Source organism: Bos grunniens, chromosome 2 (assembly GCF_055505025.1).
Source record: "Bos grunniens cultivar Pamir isolate PY7600 chromosome 2, Bosgru_T2T1.0, whole genome shotgun sequence".
Taxonomy (NCBI): domain Eukaryota; kingdom Metazoa; phylum Chordata; class Mammalia; order Artiodactyla; family Bovidae; genus Bos; species Bos grunniens.
The window spans coordinates 13,460,110-13,479,187 of record NC_141166.1 but is presented as its reverse complement, the minus strand read 5'-3'; the positions used below and the strand labels follow the sequence as shown (position 1 = coordinate 13,479,187).

Sequence of the window (19,078 nt, the reverse complement as noted above, 5' to 3'; positions counted from 1 at the left end):
GCCATTACTATTAAAGTAATGAGAAAGGTTCTGCAGGGGCAGACCTGCCACCCCAGCTGTGTGCTCCTTGCGGGTCAGCATGCTGGCTGATCAATTCATGAATCCTGAAAAATGGACAGAGCAGGAGAGTTAGTTCCTGGGGACCAAAGAAGGAAAGATCAAAGGCTGATTTGCATGACTGTCCTGGACCCCAGGAGAGACCCAGGGATGGAAGTTGCTGAGAGAAGGAAACTTACACCCTCAAAGGACTTGTCATATTGCCTTCAGACAGTAGGGCTGACAAGGGACCCCAGTTTTCTCCACCTGTCACTGCTGGCTCTGGGACCTTGTGAGGATGTCCTCTGGAACATCAGGGGGTTAGAGTGGAGGACTACTCTTTTACTAGAAGCTTCTTAGGCATCCTTCACAGGCCACGGATCCAACTCCTAGGAGCCAGGAGTCCTGTCTCACCAACGGAACCATGAACACCCCTGTCCTGGCCTTCACAGCTCTCATTCCTCTGCCTCCACACTACCCAGTGGCCTGGACCTGACCCCACTTGGAGGGAAGCCTGCCAGACAGTGCCCACTGGGCAACCTGGCCATGTAGTGTGACCCTGCAGGTTCATAAAAGCCATGGTTCCAGGACTGGGTGTGTGGGAGAGAGACCCTGGGGAAGCCAGAGCCACGGCAGCCGGCAGGAATGAGTGACCATCCCCCATCTGGAGGTGAGACCACATTTTCAAACTTCAGAGCTGGAAAGGGCAGCAGGGCCCCAGCCCCAGGCAACCACTTTATGCGTGTACCCAAAGAAGTCAGTGTCGGAGCCAGGACTAGAGCTCAGGGCTCAGGACCCCCCATCCGGGGCTCTTTCCCCTGGACTCCTCCCCTAGACTCTCCATCCATCTGGGGCGCCTTCCCAGACTCCCCATCCATCCAGGGCTCCTCCTCTGGACTCCCCATCCATCCAGGGCTCCTCCTCTGGACTCCCCATCCACCCGGGGCTCCTCCCCTGGACTCCCGATCCATCCGGGGCTCCTCCCATCCATCCGGGGCTCCTCCCCCGGGCTCCCCATCCAGGACTCCCCCCTCCCCAGACTCCCCATCCAACCAGAGCTCCTCCCCTGGACTCCCCATCCATCTGGGGTGCCTTCCCAGACTCCCCATCCATCCAGGGCTCCTCCTCTGGACTCCCCATCCACCTGGGGTCCTCCCCTGGACTCCCCATCCATCCAGGGCTCCTCCTCCGGACTCCCCATCCACCCGGGGCTCCTCCCCTGGACTCCCCATCCATCCGGGGCTCCTCCCCTGGACTCCCCATCCAACCAGAGCTCCTCCCCTGGACTCCTCATCCATCTGGGGCTCCTCCCCTGGACTCCCCATCCAGCCTCCTTTCCTTGACTCCGCATCCGGGGCTCCTCTCCTGGACTCCCCATCCAGCCTCCTCTCCTGGACTCCACATCCGGGGCTCCTCTCCTGGACTCCACATCCAGGGCTCCTCTCCTGGACTCCCCATCCAGCCTCCTCTCCTGAACTCCACATCCGGGTCCTCTCCTGGACTCCCCAACCATCTGGGGTTCCTCCCCCGGACTCCCCATCCAGCCTCCTCTCCTGGACTCCCCATCCAGCCTCCTCTCCTTGACTTCGCATCCGGGGCTCCTCTCCTGGACTCCACATCCAGCCTCCTCTCCTGGACTCCGCATCCAGGGCTCCTCTCCTGGACTCCCCATCCAGCCTCCTCTCCTGGACTCCACATCCGGGGCTCCTCTCCTGGACTCCCCAACCATCTGGGGTTCCTCTCCCGGACTCCCCATCCAGCCTCCTCTCCTGGACTCCACATCCAGGGCTCCTCTCCTGGACTCCCCATCCAGCCTCCTCTCCTGGACTCCACATCCGGGTCCTCTCCTGGACTCCCCAACCATCTGGGGTTCCTCTCCCGGACTCCCCATCCAGCCTCCTCTCCTGGACTCCACATCCAGGGCTCCTCTCCTGGACTCCCCATCCAGCCTCCTCTCCTGGACTCCACATCCGGGTCCTCTCCTGGACTCCCAAACCATCTGGGGTTCCTCCCCCGGACTCCCCATCCAGCCTCCTCTCCTGGACTCCCCATCCAGCCTCCTCTCCTTGACTTCGCATCCGGGGCTCCTCTCCTGGACTCCACATCCAGCCTCCTTTCCTGGACTCCCCATCCAGCCTCCTCTCCTGGACTCTGCATCCAGGGCTCCTCTCCCGGACTCTACATCCAGGGCTTCTCTCCTGGACTCCCCATCCGGGGTTCCTCCCACCACGCCTCCCTTTCCCCCATCTGTCACTGCTCTCAGGCAGGTGTAGGCACAGCCCCAGATGGCATCTTCCATCTTGGGCAGGTATGTGTCTCAGTCATGGTGTGATGTCTGGTTCTTATTTAAATGAACAGCGTGGGGAGGACAGAATTATAACCCAGGAGAGATGAGAATGTCTTGTGAGCTGAGGTGTAGCCACCCCACCCCTAGACTCCCCTGTCAGTTCTGAAGCCAAACTCAAGGGCAATTAGATTTTACATATTTTCACTTTTCTACTTCAATAAATATTGCCTGTGAAAACCAATTGGCATTTTCTCTACTTAATGCATAATAACTAGTCTTATAAATCTAAATTATCCCTATAAATCTAAATTAAAGGCCCAGGTTTAAATGAATTGAGGACATGTAATTAATAAAGTGCTAGCATTATCACCATTACTAATCTGTTTACTTCAAGCCAAACTTTCGTTTTCAAAGGAATTTTTCTTTGCTCTGTGGTGGTGGGAGGAAGGAGGAGCCACGGGGGCCCTGGGCAATTTCCAGGCTTCTACAGCAGCCGTTGTTTGCCTCGTTTGTTAGGATGGCCTGCCGGGGTCATCTTGGGATAAGAATCATTTGGACTGTACTCTGGCTCCCGGTCCCCAGACTGGACCACTTTAAGAGACGAATGGTGCTCTAGTTAAGGGGCCTCCGGGTGGCCTCACTGTCCCCGCTCCAAGACTGGTGATTGGCCATCGCATCCTCACCCCCCCATCTAACAATAAGTAAACCTTACCTCTTCAGGCTGTCCCCAGCTTTTCCTCCAAGCACAGTCCCTCCCTTCTTCCCAGCTGTGCCCATCACAGTCCAGGGAACCATTTGTCTAGTCCAAATTAATGCAAGAGCCCTTGCCTTTCTCTGGTCCTGGCTCCATCCTCCCAACTGCCCCCGCACTCCATGCAGCAGCACTGGGATCCTTCTAAATGCACATCCCACCAAGTCTTCCCACGGCTTCCTGCCCCCCAGAGTTCCTCACTGCATTCAAGGTCAAGGCCAAACTCCTCCACATAGCTCCCAAGGTCCCTTGGGGTCCAGCCCCTGCTGCCTCCCCCATCTTCTCTTTTCATAGTCACTCCCAACTCCCACTGCTTCCCTGGACCATGCTGACCCACCTGCCTTCCCCCCAGCTCTGCCTTTCACCTGACGTGGCTCAGCCTCCAGACCCACCCTTCAGAGAGAGGATCCCTGCTCCTCTCCTCCCTGGAAGAACAAGCAGGTGAGTTCCGTGACCCAAATCCCCAGGAGTCATTTGGGGCCCTGGGTTTTGCTCTTTTTTTTTTTTTAATAACTTAAAGATTATTACAAAAAGGAAGCATTTGAACCTCCAGCCATGGGATGGGAAAAGATCCTTGGTCCACAAATGAGAAGAGGCTTCAGTCTCCATTCCACAGCAAGCTCTTGTGTTCCCCATTTGGGGCTTCTTCTTTCTCTTCTGCAATGGGGACTATGAGCTTGGCACTGTAGGGGGTCCACCTCACTCTAAGTCTCCCACGTGGTACCAGGGAGACCTCGTCATCTCTAGACCACCACAAAGCCTGTGCTTGAAAGATGGTAGCCCCCACTAGCTATTGAGCACCTGCTGTTTGCCAGGACCAGAGCTAAATGTTTACCAACCACTGTTCCCATCAGCTTCCAGGAGAGTCCTGCCCACACATGTCCCTACTACCCCATTTCCAGATGAGGGATGTGAGGCTTAGACAGAGACCCAGAGTCACCAGCTGGATGTTTAAACCAGGATATTTAAACTCTGGAGCCCAAGCTTCTCCCACATTCACCAACTGTGAGACTTTGGGCAAGGGGGCGTCAGCTTCCCCATCTGTAAAATGGGAATGCTACAGTAGCACTTTCTTCCCTCAAAGGGCTGATGTGAAGCTTAAAACAGATCAAGTGTGAGATCCAGAGCCTAGCACTGGGCACACAGCAAGTACTCAATAAATGCTACCTATTATCATGCTCAGCTTTTCTGAGAAGCCCTGATTTGTGTAGCAGAGATGGAAGCTGGAAGAATGGGTCCTCTTGGCTCCTCCCAGTTCTCACATGACACGTTCCATATCCCAAACCCTGTGTCATTTGCTTTCACTAACGTGGAACGCACTTGGCAAGCTTAAGCCTGGACTAGTGTCTGATTCAGCAAGTGAGATGAGGACCCTTCTCCCAGAAGCTACTTTGAGAAAAGTCTCAGCTGATGAGTTTGTACAACTCTGAATATTCATTGGAAGGACTGATGCTGAAGCTGAAGCTCCAACACTTTGGCCACCTGATGCCAAGAACCGACCCATGGGAAAAGACCTGATGCTGGGAAAGACTGGGGGCAAGAGGAGAAGGGGGGCCTGAAGTAAGGGAGGGGCAGGAGAGAATGAGATGGTTAGATAGTGACTCAATGGACGTGAATTTGAGCAAACTAAGGGAGATAGTGGAGGACAGAAGAGTCTGGTGTGCTATAGTCCATGGGGTTGCAAAGAGTCAGACGTGATTTAGCAATTGACTAACAACAACCCCTTAACCTACTGTGGGCACTGGTGTTGATCTGATCCAAGGAAGTCCTCCCCGTTACCTGGCATTTGCTCTGCTCCCTGGTTATTCATTGACACACACCTGCTCTGCACTGGGCGCCGTAGAAGGCAGGGAAGACGAAGTAGAGCCTGAATTCTGAGCTTAGTCTCTAGTCTTGCAAACAAACGTGCATTGAGAACATGGCATTCCACAAAGGATGGACCATGATATTCCAAAGGGGGAAATGTGTGTGACTGATTCAGGCCAGCAGGTCGGGCCCTTTCCCACCCCGCTCTCCCCTGCAAGAGGAGCCGGCCAGGTAGGCAGGTGACAAGAGACAGAGCGAGATGCTGTTGATTAAGGAAAGATCCTGTCCCTGCTGACTGTCTAGAAATGCCCCGAATCTGTCACTACAGTCCCTCCTGCTCCTCTCTCCACCTGGATTCTTCCAGAAAGACCTGCAGGTGAACGTGGCTGATTCCTCCCCAGGGCATCTGTAGGTCTTGGCTCCTGGGGCCAGTTTGGCAAAGGCATGAAGACCAGGGAGGGACAGCTGGCATTTAGGCCAACAGGGATGGGAGATGCGCAGGATGAAGGTTGAGCCACACTATGCTGGAATGTGGCCAGCAGGGTGTGGCCCCTCCTTCTCATCGCTGTGGGGTCCAGATTGTTAGATGTTCTAATTAACAGCACTGAGAATTAAACTTTATCCCCTGACACGAGCTCACTCCCCTGAGAGCGTTCCGGCTCAAATACTGATTAAATATGAAACGGTTCCATCTTCTGAGCAGAAGTCAGGGAAGCACAAGCCAGAGATGGAAGCTGTAATTAGTAGCTGATTATGCTGTGTGAGTTATTAAAAGATAAAATAAAATGAAAACCAACATCCTTCAAATAAAAACAATTAACAACGCCCACAGTTATTTCTGCCCTAGTTAAAGGGACACGGACTTGTTATTCCTCATACCTTCCTGTTTTTTATAGATCCAGTATTCATCCAGGTTATTTCCTAAGCACCTACTATATGCCATGGATACTGGGGGCGGGGTGGGAAATAAACGAATCAGGCAAGGTGCTGGCCTCTTGGGGGGTCACAGTCCATAGTGGGGCATCAGCTTTCAAAGAAAAGTCCTAACAGATGTGTGGCCATACCTGGAGATGCAGCAAAGCATGCCATGTACATGAAGCAATGTGGGAGGATCATGCAGGGGGCTAACTCAGATGGGGGTGGGGGGTTAGGAGCTGACAACTGAGTTGAGACCTGAAGGAGCTGGTTACCTGAAGAGTGGGGGGTGGGGGAAGTAATCTACAGAGAGGAAACAGCATGTGCAAAGGCCCTGGAGTGGGAAGGAGGGTGTCAGAGGGAAGAAGGAAGGGCACTGGGGCAGAGTGTGATGAGGAGGAAGACTGAGGAGGGGGAGGAGGAGGAGGGAGCAGCCAGAACCCGCGGGGCTCACCGCCTTACCTGGAAGGTTAGAGAACTCAAGGTTCTCTAAGCAGCACCGAAGGATTTGTAGTAAGGGAGGGGCCTGATCAGTTTGAAGATTTAAGAAGCTGCTCCTCCAGTTCCTCCTTGGAGGCTGGAGGGGGAGCAGGGGCTCAGGGGGGAGGAGAAGGGAGTTGTCCAGGCAGGAGTCAATGGTGGTTTGGACCAGAGTAGTGAGGAGGGGATGCAAAGCGGGGGTCGGGGGTCCAGGGGGTGGTTTGGAGGGTGAATCGCCCCATCTTGGGGGTGATGGGTGTGGAGGTGAGAGAGTTGTCATTAGAGCACACAGGTTTCTGACTTGCGTGAGAAGCCAGGAGATGGAACTGCCATAGGCTGAGTGAGAAGGTGGACAAGGAGCAGCCCGGAGGGTGGAGATGAGGCCAGGGTGGTACGAGGTGTGTGTGGTTCCTGAGCGTTGCAGAGAAAGAGGTGAGAGGTGGCAGCTGGGTGTCTGGAGAGCCCCACCAGAGACACCCCTCCATCAAGGGATCTCAGTGTGTGCCTCCTGGGGAGAGAGGACGGATGGGGGTGCGGGGGAGAAAGGACCAGGACTGAGAGACCATCCTCATCCTTCCATCCTTCCCAGGTCCAGCCCGAGGCCTCGGGGTGGGCAGGAAGGGCACCTGGTTGTTCCCAGAGCCCCCCAGGGGAGGCTGAGGTGGGAACCTGGCTGCAGGGAGGTCCTAGAGAGGTTGGGGTTTGTGTTTCAGGACCTTCCCACCCTCCCGCTTTGTGGCTCTGACCTCCCCCTCACCGCCACTCCCGTTACCCACTGCCGGCTCTTGCTCCCAGCTTATTACATTCTCCCAGGCAGGGGCACGGAGGCCCAGAGCTAAGGTGGAGAGGCCGCCAGCTCCCTGCCACTGTAGGCTGCAGTTCTCTGCAGTCATCACTGCCTTCCCCCAGGAGCTAAACCACCCCCACATCTCCCTCCTGCCCACTCCCCAAGATGCTCCTTGGGTATTATGTTCTTCTCCTCCCTGGGCAGGAAGGGCCCTGTCTATTGGCTCAATATGATCCGTTACACTTGTTTATAAGCTTTCTAGTTTTTGAACCTGAACATTCCCATCAAATCACTGGTCTCTGCTCTTCCTTTTCAAAGCTTTTCAAAGCCAAAAAAAAAAAAGACACACAGAAAGGCTTGTTTTTACTGTTGTGCCATCAGAGTCCCATTTTCCATCTGTCTATCAGCCCCCTCACTCAGGCAGCAAGTTCTTGTCCATGCGTGTCCTGTGCTGAGACCTGCACTTGGAGATGGGCTGACCCACAGCCTGGCCTGGGCCTGCTCCCGTCAGTGCTCAGCCACGCGTGAGTCGGTGAGTCTGTGTGTCTGAGGGTGGGGGCTGGATGGCAGCAGGCATGGAAAGTGATGATCGCAGATCAGTGTGATCAGCACAGCTTAATCACCATTCATTTCTGATGCAGCAGACATTTTGATCACCTATGATGCACAGGCGGTTTTAGGCACTGGGAGTACAGCTGTAAACAAAAGGATTCAAAGCATTGCTGCCCCCATGGAATCCCTGGTCTACTGGGGAGACAGATGATAAACCAGCACGTCGTCTTTCAGGTTGTGGTATGTGCTATGAAGGGAAGGAGAACAGCAAAAGGGGTGGGGAGGGGTAGGAAGCCCAGGGAAAATTGCTGAGGAGGTGACATTTGAGCAGAGGCGTGAAGGACGTGAGAATGTGACTTGTGTGACTGTCTGAGACTTACGAGCAGAGGGAACAGCAAATGCAAGGGCCCTGGGGGTGCAAACACACTTGGGATAATCTGAGTAACAGCAGGCTCTGCCTGACAGAGGAGATGCAGGGAGACTTGGCTGGACAGAGAAAACCCCATCCCTGTGTGGGAGAGGGTGCTGGAGTGTTCAGGGAGGGCTCCCTGGAGGAGCCACCCTTCTGAGACTTGAAGAATGAGCAGAGGTGGCCACCTGGTACATCCCACCTCTTTATTGTTTGGAGTCCCAGTTAGAGATTAAGTTCCATGAGGGCAGAGATTTCTGTCTGTTGTGTTCACTGCTTTATCAGCAACACCTAGAGTGAAGTCCTAGACATAGTAGAGACTCAATAAATATTTGTTGGATGAATAAGTGAATGAATGAATGAACAGCTTTAAAAGTAGACCATGAGGCAGACTTTATCCTCAGGGAAGGGCTTTTGACGGGGGAGTGACTTCGAGGGGTTTGATTTAAAAAGATCTTCTGTCCACATTGAAGGAGACTAGAGGCGGAGAGACAGAGGAGGTTGAGCTGCCCCGGAGTGTGAGCTGATGGGTCTGGACCAGAGCAGAGCATTGGGGAGGCCAGATGGGCTGGGACATGGAGACCTCAGGAGGTTTTTGTGTTTGCTTAGCTGTGGGGAGTATGGAGCTGTGGGCGCTGGGGGCAAATACCCGATTTGCTGGTGTTGGGGGCTGATTGAGAAGACAGAACAGGCCGAAGGGACCTGCAGTTATCCAGGTTACACAGTGTAACAGTCACACAGCAGTGACTAACAGGAGGAGAGTGAACTAGAAAAGGGAGCTGGGGATGAATGGTGGGTGGCGGTACTGTGGACTTTTCTGCAGAGGGATATTAGATGTAGAAGTGATGCTGATCCAGGAACACAAGCGAGGGGAAGAGGTCTGATTGCTGATGTGCTGAGGGGTGAATCCTGGGGCCAGGTCACACAGAAGCAGGGTGGGGTGGACCTGGGAGAGCCACCAAATAAAAGCGGGAATCCCCCCGTATGGGGGACATGGCACTGGGTTCACACGCAGGGCCCATAACTGAGCCCAGAGGCTGTGGCCAGACCAGACCACTTCCCTTCCCTCCCTGGCACTGTGTCCACTGTCACATATGAGAGGCCTGGGGGGCAAGGAGGGCTTCTCAGATGGCTCCCAAATCCCAGGCTGGGACCCCACTATCCTCAGGGGTATGGCCCTGCTCTCCCTGCCCCCCAGGGCCTGAGGAGGGAGTGGGCCAAAGCCAGCTCCTTGCCTTCCTTTCTGGTACCTCTTCAGTCTCCAAGAGTTGCAGCATGTTTAATGTCTATAAGCGCTCCTCCTCAGCTTGCAGAGAGACCCTGCTCTGATGGTAAAAGGCATCAAAGTTAAAACTTCTGCCCTTGTTGCCTTGAGAGCAGGGCTGTCTGCAAAAGCTGATCCCCACAGCCTCAACTCTGACCCAGAAGAGAGTGAAGGAGCAGCCGCCCGGCTTCCCTAAGAGAAATAGGGGCTGAGCCCAGGGCGGCGCCCTGAGCAGTGCATACAGGCGCTTCCGGAGGGGCTGACTTTGGGGTGGGTGTGAGCTGGTTCCTGCCTCTTCCCGCCCTGTGCATCTTGGAGACAGGCGCTGGCCCCCTCTGAGCACCGGATCCTCACATGCACACAAGGATGCTGGGAGTGCTGAGGGTGAGGCTGGGCAGCTCTGAGCACGGGGCCTGGTGCATTGTGGGAGCCCTGTCCATGGCAGCCGCTCCTGAGATGCACTGACTCTCCTTCTTAGTCACCGAAGCACCTTGTCTCCCAGGTCTGGTGCCCACAGGGGGAGTTTCTTTCTGCAGAAGAACCGATCACAAGTCAGGGCCCCTGGGTATCCTGTTGATACTATGACCGCTTTGCTAGCTGGCTTCATCATCCCCACACTACAGATGACAAAACTGAGCTGGAAAAAAGGGGAAGAGGTTTGTGCAAGGTTTGTCTGCTGCTTTCAAAGCTGGAGCCTCACCAGGACCGTGTCAGGATCCACCACTCCCCTTGGAGGGATCAGTAGGAACCAGTGGGCAGGAACCAGGGCAGGGTCAGTCCAGAATGGAAGTGGGCTGAGCCCAGGGAGGACGAGGCCTCTGCCAGCTGCCACCTCAGGAGTCAAAACTCCTGCTGGCAGGTTTCCTCTTAGACCCCATCCACCCCTCCAGCGTCCAGGGCCCCCGGTGCACAGGCTTAAACCTGGGTCCTGCCTGGGAGTCCTACTCTGACATCTCAGCGGAGGATAGTGCATTCAGCTTCACAGGCTGAGAAAAAAGCAGAAACGTCAGCATCCCTGATTTGCTTCAGAAACAAGTGGGGGTGAAGGATGCCTGGATTTAGTCACCCCCTCACCTGGTCATTGATTTCACAGCCCATGACGCCCACTGGGGCCTAGTTGTGACAGCCTCCCAGCTGCTCACCTGGGATAAAGGCACCTTCTCTCCCCAGGGGTGGGGTGGAGTGAGGATGGGACCCAGCTGCATCCAAAGGGCTCTGGTTGCCATGGAAACAGATGGCTGGGGAAGGCAGGCCCTGAAGCAGAGGCCCTCGGCCAGGCTCCAGCCTCTAGAGTTGGGTCCACCGAGCCCAGGTGGGGTTCCATCACAGTTCCCACTGCACGGATGGAGTTGCCCCCTCCCCACTTCAGGACCCCGGGGTAGGTCACCCAGCCTCCTGGAACAGCTGCATCTGCCCCCAGGTCCTGCCAGCAGAGGTGAGAGGAGCAAAGGCTGAGTCTGAGCCTTTGGGGTCAGAGACAGCAGCTGCCAGGACTGGACACAGGCTGCCTGGGGGCATGGGAGCAGGGCACACCCAGGACTCTGGGCTTACAAAGGTCCCCAGAGGCCTTGGGCTCAGCTTTCTCCTTTTCTGGATGGGCGAGCTGAGGTCTTGAGGGTGCAGGGCACTCACAGTCCCCCAGCATCAGCACCGACTCCCTGAGGATGCTTCTTCCCAACAGGCACAGCCCCTGACACTGGCCAAGCCTCTGGTGCCTCTGCCATCCTCTGCCTCCCCCAGCAGGTGGATTCTGGATTAGACATGTCATGTGGGCACTGAGCAGCAGCTGATCAGAAACCCAACTGTCTTGCAGGCCCACTGGGCACAGAACTCAAGTCTGGAACCTCCCCTGATGACTGAGGCTGGTCCTGGATCCTCTGGCTGCTGGTCTGCTCTGTCCAAATTGATCATCTGGAACCATGGCTCCCAGCCACCTTCCTCGGCCCTGGCTGGGATCTGCAACCACTGACTACCTTGGTCACCTTGGATGTCCTTCTGCCCACAACACACACTCCATTATGGTGTTAGAACCCCCCTTTTCCCTGACCCTGTCTCTCTCAAACCTATTTAGTTCATCAGTTCACATGATTTTTATGGGGTGGTCTAGGCACAGCCAAGCAGGACCTCCCATTTTCCAGATGCAGTGATTGGATCAGCGATGTAACACATGACGCCAGCTGGTTCAGTCAGTTACTTCTGAGATTATTGCTACAATGGTGAGGAGAGAGGCCCTCTAGGTCTTTGCAGGGGAATAAATCAGCTAGGGATGGAGCCTAGAGGATCACAATAGAGAGATGCTGGGCATCTGAATCCCTGTGGCATCAGGTGAGCACTGCATCCAGCTGCAACTTCTAGAATCTTCCATTATAAGCCAGTAAGACAAGAATGGCTCTCTCGCTCTCTCTCCCTCTATGATATACACACACACACACACACACACACACACAGACACACACACACACACCCTTTAAAGAGGCACTTGGCACATAATAGGGTGCTCAGCAAACACTTCCTAAGAACATGAGTGGCACATCCCACTGGGAGCAGCAGGGCATTTAAGTGAGTTCCTAACAGCATCTGCTGAGTCACTGTGTGGGGAGACACAGGTGACCCCTCACACGTGTCTCACACGTCCCATCCCCAGAGCTGCGCCCCCCAGCCTCCAAGTCTGTCACAGCACAGGCAGGTCTAACTTCTCAGTGGTACATCTCCCATCACAGCAAAATACACGTAGGAGCTTCGGAGATGTGTGTTTACTGTTGCCTTCTAGAACACCCTTGCAGTCTATAAACACACCACGCCTGACCTTTTCTCATGTCCCAGCATGAGCGAATCACAGACTCCCCCATAAACTAGAAACCATCAGGGGGGCCTGGATGAGATTTGGGTGCCTTTAGAACACGTGTTCCCACCAGGGATGCACCCTTAAGTCACGTGAGGGGATCCTAAAACTGACCCATGTCTGCCCTGCCCCCACCAGGCTGTGATTAGTCTTGAGTGACACCAGGCTCCTCTTCAGATGACTCAAATGCTGAGCCATGACTAGGAACTATCAGTTACCGCGGTACCATAGCTCATCCCTGGAAAGCCTGGATCAGACTTCGTAACTCAAACTCCATCCCTCTTCTCTCTAAGGTCCTCTGGGGAGCAGCAGAACCCAAAGGAGCAGCTACAGATGAAAATCAAAGAGCAGTCCTGCAGTGGCTTTATGCTGTGGCAACTGATTAATTAAGGACCAGGCTTCCCCAGTTCTCTTCCCCACATAATTCCAAGTTAGCACTGGCCACAGGATACTCTAGTGTATCGGAGGCAGGAGAGATGCAGCAGTCATGTTTTACCATTTGTTGGCTCACTGCATGGATGAGGGCACCTTCTGCATGTACAATTCCGCCAGCTCCCCCCTGTGCCCACACATCCCTTCCTGCACCTTCCCGAGTCCTGGACCAAGGGCTCCCGTAGCCTTGAGGTTGGAGATGCCAGCTTTTTCTTCATGTTTTACTGCAGCAGCGTGGCTGGAGCAGAGAGACCTCCAAGGCATCCGGTGTGTGGATTCTAGTCCATCCTTGGGAGGTCCATTTGCCCTCACTCCCACCCATGGTGGGCTTCCCTCCCTGACTTCCCTTCCAATTGACCTACAGCAGGTTCAGGCTCAGCATGAGGTGGAGAGGCAGCAAACAGCCTTCGAAGGTGAATGCATGAGGTCTGCTGCTGCTGCTGCTGTTAAGTCGCCTCAGTCGTGTCTGACTCTGTGAGACCCAATAGACAGCAGCCCACGAGGCTCCTCCATCCATGGGATTTTCCAGGCAAGAACACTGGAGTGGGTTGCCATTGCCTTCTCCGACATGAGGTCTAGCCCTCTTAAAATAAAAATGAACTCGAATTAAATAAAACACATCTTTTTTCCCTAATGGAGTATTTCTGCTTCTGCTTGAACCTTGATGGATAAGCATTTTATTCATAACTGCATAAATACCTGATGTGCCTGCCTCCACTTTGGGAGGCTCTGGAGGAGAGGGGGAATTGAGACCCATCCATGGCCTCAATTCAGTTCAGTCACTCAGTCGTGTCCGACTCTTTTCGACCCCATGAACCGCAGCACGCCAGGCCTCCCTGTCCATCACCAACTCCTGGAGTTTACTCAAACTCATGTCCATTAAGTCGGTGATGCCATTCAGCTATCTCATCCTCTGTCATCCCCTTCTCCTCCAGCCTTCAGTCTTTGCCAGCATCAGCGTCTTTTCCAATGAGGCAGTCCTTTGCATCAGATGACAAAAGTATTGGAGTTTCAGCTTCAACATCAGTCCTTGCAATGAATATTCAGGACTGATTTCTTTAAGGATGGACTGGTTGGATCTCTTTGCAGTCCCAGGGACTCTCAAGAGTCTTCTCCAACACCACAGAAAGGCTAAGGATGTCAGCACAGTTGTGCCCAACCCTTTGCAGCCCCATGGACTGTAGCCTCTGTCCATGGGATTTTCCAGGCAAGAGTACTGGAGTAGGTTGCCATTTCCTTCTGCAGGGAATCTTCCCAACCCAGGGATCAAACCCGGATCTCCTACACTGTAGGCAGATGCTTTCCCATCTGAGCCACCAGGGAAGACACGCTGGCCTACTTGCTCTCAGACTCAGCTCTTCTCCCTTTTCCTGCTCTACATCGCAGGGAGTGACCCTTCCCAGGCGCTGCGGCCCTCTGGCCTCCTGATGGATGAAGCTGAAGGAGATATGAGTGGAAGAGTGGAGGTGGGGAGACCAGGGCATTCTGCTCCCTCTCTCTCTGCTTCAGGAGCCATTCTCAGCAGCACCTGCCTTTCCCCTGGGATCCAGCTCCCACTGGACAGCTCCTCCCGCTGTGGTTCCAGAATTCCCTGAATAGCCCCACCATGGCTCTGGCTCTCACCTGGTAACCTCAGATTCTGGGCTCTGGTACCTCTCAGTCCCAAGGTACCGCCTGCTCCCAGGCATACACCGTACATCAGTTCAGTTCCATCATCTCCTGCCTGGTACCTCGGCTCTTCCAGCACCTGAGCCACCAGTTCCCTGCTTTGAATTCTTTATCTGCATCCCTATAGTGGATGCTCTTTTGCTGAATGCACCATGATAGGCACAGGTTGTTTTTGCTGTTCAGTTGCTAAGTCGTGTGTGACTCTGTGACCCCATGGACCACAGCACGCTAGGCTTCCCTGTCCCTTACTATCTCCCAGAGTTTGTTCATGTCTATTGAGTTGATGATGCCATCCAACCATCTCATTCTCTGTTGCCCTCTTCTTCTCCTGCCTTCAGTCTTTCCCAGCATGAGGGCCTTTTCCAGTGAGTTGACTCTTCACATCAGGTGGCCAAGGTAGTGGAGCTTCAGCTTCAGCATCAGTCCTTCCAATGAATAGTCAAAGTTGATTTCCTTTAAGATTGACTGGTTGAATCTCCTTGCTGTCCAAGGGACTCTTAAGAGTCTTCTCCAGCACCACAATTTGAAAACATCAGTTCTTTGGTGCTCAGGCTTCTCTATAGTCCAACTCTCATATCCATACATGACTACTGGAAAAACCATAGCTTTAACTAGACAGACCTTTGTTGACAAAGTCATGTCTCTGCTTTTTAATATGCTATCTAGGTTCATCACAGTTCTTCGGCCAAGGAGCAAGTGGCTTTTCATTTCATGGCTGCAGTCACCATCTGCAGTGATTTTGGAACACAAGAAAATAAAATCTGACACTGTTTCTACATTTTCCCTATCTATTTGCCATGAAGTGATAGGACTGGATGCCATGATCTTCATTTTTTGTATGTTGAGTTTTAAGCCAGCTTTTTCACTCTCCTCTTTCACCTTCATCAAGAGGCTCTTTAGTTCCTCTTCACTTTCTGCCATTCAGGCCTGGAGATCAAAGGGAAGCTTGCATGAGACCTGCCCTGGCCTCACCATGGCTGGGTTTACAGAGCTGACTGTCTCCTGGCTGCAGGCAGGGGCAGACAAGGGGTGGAAGGAGAGAGATTCCAAGGTCATCACCTTTCATGCACTGACCCTGCCCACTAGTGAGCATGGCCCAATCAGTGTCCTGCCTCTGACCAATCAAAGTCACACTTTCTTCCTAGGGGAGCACTGAGGGGTATCAGAAGGACACCAGAGGTGAGTCTGTCAGAGGACAAAGGTCAGAAGTTTTCTCCCAACAATGATCATGAGTCAGACGGTGATAACTGCTAAGCTGCTGCTGCTGCTAAGTCCCTTCAGTCGTGTCCGACTCTGTGCGACCCATAACTGCTATATTAGTAATTTAAACAAAGTGCACAGGAAACACCAAGCAGGTCATTGTTTATTGATTCCAATTGGAAGGTGAACTAAGCCTCAGGCAAGCTCTGCTTGCAACCTAGAAGATAAGACTTCGATGGGAAGACGTGGGGTTCAGTGGGGGGTGAGAGGAAGAGCAATGGTGCAGAGGGTTCAGGAGCTTGGCCGGGTCTCGTAGGTCTAGAACCCAAGATCCAAGGCTGGCTTTAATCAAAGTGGACCCCAGGATAGAAAGGCTGGTGGACATAGAGACAGGCGATTTAAAGCTAAGTGAGGAACAGAGAGAACATCCCTCGCCCATCACACAGTGTGGGACTGGGACCTGCGCCACTGATGGTACGTGGGTTCAGAGCATGATTCTTTGAAGTGCACAGCCTCAGATTACTAATAAGCTTCGGCAAGTTGAATAATGCAATCGTAATTCTCAAAGCCAGAGAATCTTAAGGAATCTTATCATCTTAGGATAATTGAATTATTGGATCTTACAATCTTGGGTTTGTATAATTACAGCAGCTGTGAATCTTAGCTCTCCCAGGATGTCATAACCCAGCCTCTCCCAACTCTGCGCCACTGCTGGTAATGATAATACACATTCTGTGCTCAGTGCTTTGCCCACATTATTTCGTTTAGTCTCCACAATAACTCTGGGAAGTGGAAATCTATTTGCCTACATTTTCAGATGAAGAAACCAAGGCTCCATGAGCATAAGTCATTGCTGAGGGTTGGACACCTTGTAATCAACACAATCAAGACTCCAGCCAGATCTCTTGGCTCAAAGCCCATGCCCCCAGACTCTCTACTGGTTTGCCTCCCTCGAGGCCTCTCTGCTGAGTGCCCACCCTTCCTCTGTGCACACCTCCAGTGATGGGGAGCTCATTACCCCTCCCCAGGGCTGCCCATCCATCCTGGTGGTGGACACGTCTCTCCTGTTGTCCCTAAATCTGCCCTTGGAGACCCCACAGGAGAAGATAACCTTCACCTGGGACTCCTGTAGGGAGGGGAGCAGCTGCCCGAGGTGGGATAGCCCTCATACAGGAGCAGGGGGTCTCGGGTTAGAGGAGCCCCAGCTGCAGCCCCTCCCTGTGATGGAGAGGAGGGGGGTTCATCCTGAGGGAGGGAATCAGCCTAGACGTTGGCAGCAGGAGCTCTCAGACGAGTGAAGACGAGCCCAGAGCACTGGGCGCTGCGGTGGGGGGTGGACTGTGATACAGAACAGCTCCCCAGCAGTCAGAGCACGGGGCCCAAAAAGACCGGATCCTAAGTGCTGTGCCTTCAATTTCTTGGCTCTTCTCCCTGAAAACCTAGTCGGCAAAACCTGCCTTTGAGCCATTCATCCTCCCAGATGGCTTTTTATCTGGAGTTGTTTGCTAACTGGGAGAAGAAAAAGGAGGGGTGGGAGAGTGGGTGGAGCCATTGTAGCCCCCAAGCCGCAGGGGAGGAGATGCAATGGGAACAGAACACTGTCTGCTCGGGATTGGGCTTTTCCAGATAGAGAGCCCCACCCCCAGGTTCAGCCAGGCCCACAATGGGCCAGAGTCCCAATTATAACTGCTGAGGCTTTTTGAGTTTCATTGTCCTGATCTGGGTACTTCAGATGTGCATGCTAAGTCAGTTCAGTTGTGTCTAACTCTTTGCAATCCCGCACCCCCTGCCCCTGGACTTAGCCCTCCAGGTTCCTCTGTCCATGGGATTCTCCAGGCAAGAATATCGGATTGGGTTGCCATTTCCTCCTCTAGGGGATCTTCCCTGCCTAGGGATTGAACCCACCTCTCTTATGCTTCCTCCTTTGGCAGGCAGTTTCTTTATCACTAGAGCCACCTGGGAAGCTACATTCCCCCAATAAATCCATGCAACAAACTTAAGGCCAACCAGTCTTATTGATGGAGAAACAGAGGCCCTGAAGGGGCAGGAATTTGGACAAGGTCACAGAACAAGCCACTGCATGAAAAAACAGCCCTTGCTATCCGCGAGTCTGAGATGGATTCCATTTCCATCTTTGCATTGTGTGGTCACTTTGTTTCCCCTCCCCCTCTCTTTCTCTCTCACAGAGAGCGCCCAGCCCCTCCTGTCCAGCTGGGCTTCAATGACTCAGGAGTCATTTTCTCTGCCAAGTGGGGCATCAGACTGCAGCAGATGGGCCTTTGGTCACTGATGCTCCTGTGGCTGGAGATCTTAGAGGCCCCTCTTCCTGGTCACAGCAGTCCACACAGTCGGCCTTGCAGTTCTACGGCCTTCCATGGAGGTCTGGAAAACAGCACCTCTCTGGTCCCCCAGGGCCTTCCTTCCTGCTGGGAGACTCAGATTTGCAACACAAAGCACAGTTCCAGTTGCTTTATTTGATCTCGGGGTATAACCGATGCTCACTGCCCTCCTCCGCTGAACTTTCTGAAGTCCCTTCACTCTCAGCTGTCACCCTGCGCCTAGTACGATAGTAAACATTTTCCTGGGACAGAGCCGGGGGATCACTGAACCCTTGCTAATTATTCTCAAGCCAGGAGGACGACACGTGTCCGTTCACAGTGGCAGTGGGGTTACCAGGGGTCAGCTGGGCTCCACGTGCCCACCCCTGCCCCACCTCCCCTGATCTTATGGTGACTCTTTTTGTCTGCAGGCTCCAAATTGCTCTGAAAGCAGCCATAACCTGCAGTTCAGTGGAACCCTTGCTGTGTGTCCTCTTTGAGGACCAGGGCCTGAAATCTGCAGCGTCTAGAGAAGCAGCTCTGTAAGCAAATTCTGGTGTCTGTCCTATGGATGTGAGCTATTTGCGATCCTCTTCTTTAACAGGAATGGAAAGCAACACATCCCCTAAACCCAGGTTACTACTCCAGATCTCACTGGCTTCACACAAAGGCCCCATAGGTCCCTTCCCTTCTGGCTTAGATGGTAAAGAATCTGCCTGCAATGCAGGAGACCTGGGTTGGGAAGATCCACTAGAGAAGGGTATGGCAGCCCACTCCAGTATTCTTGCCTGGAAAATTCCATGGACAGAGGAGCCTGGCAGGCTAAAGGCCTTGGGGTTGCAGAGTCAGACACGACTGAGCTACTAAGCCACTGTAGGTCCAGCTGGCTCTCACAGGCAGCCGTCTTCCACACAGAGATCAGGTGATGCAGGCTGCCACCGTGGCCCCGTGGTTAAAACACAGACTTGATCTGTGATGTCTGGGGCAGGGAGGAACAGTCCTGGAGCATCTCGACTGGAAATGAAGTGCTCTGACCCAGGGGTGCCAAACGTCACCTACTTCCAACCCACTCAAGAGATCTGGTCACACAAGCCTGAATGACTTCAAGGGGCAGGGGGTGGGCCCTTTCTTCCCAGGAGGAGAGAAAACCACGTCTGGGTGAGTGAGGTCCCTCCCCGCTGCTGTAGGCTTTCGGGCTGTTACCCGGAGATGGGAGGCAGAACCTCTCACTCCTGGCACTTCCATCTGCAGGTGCCAGTCTAACACTGACCTGAGCACTTCCGCTCACCCTTACAGTAACCCATCAGGTGGGCGTGGCTATTCCAACTTCA

The 19,078-nt window shown here is 53.7% G+C and overlaps 1 long non-coding RNA gene across 1 annotated transcript; it reads left to right on the top strand.

The window, feature by feature from the left end:
• Window positions 1-3,374: 3,374 nt before the first annotated feature.
• Window positions 3,375-13,195, top strand: LOC147377554 (uncharacterized). The gene is made up of 2 exons (XR_015150627.1): window positions 3,375-3,515; window positions 11,101-13,195. It is a non-coding gene; the product is annotated as an uncharacterized LOC147377554 (long non-coding RNA).
• The last annotated feature ends 5,883 nt before the right edge of the window (window positions 13,196-19,078 follow it).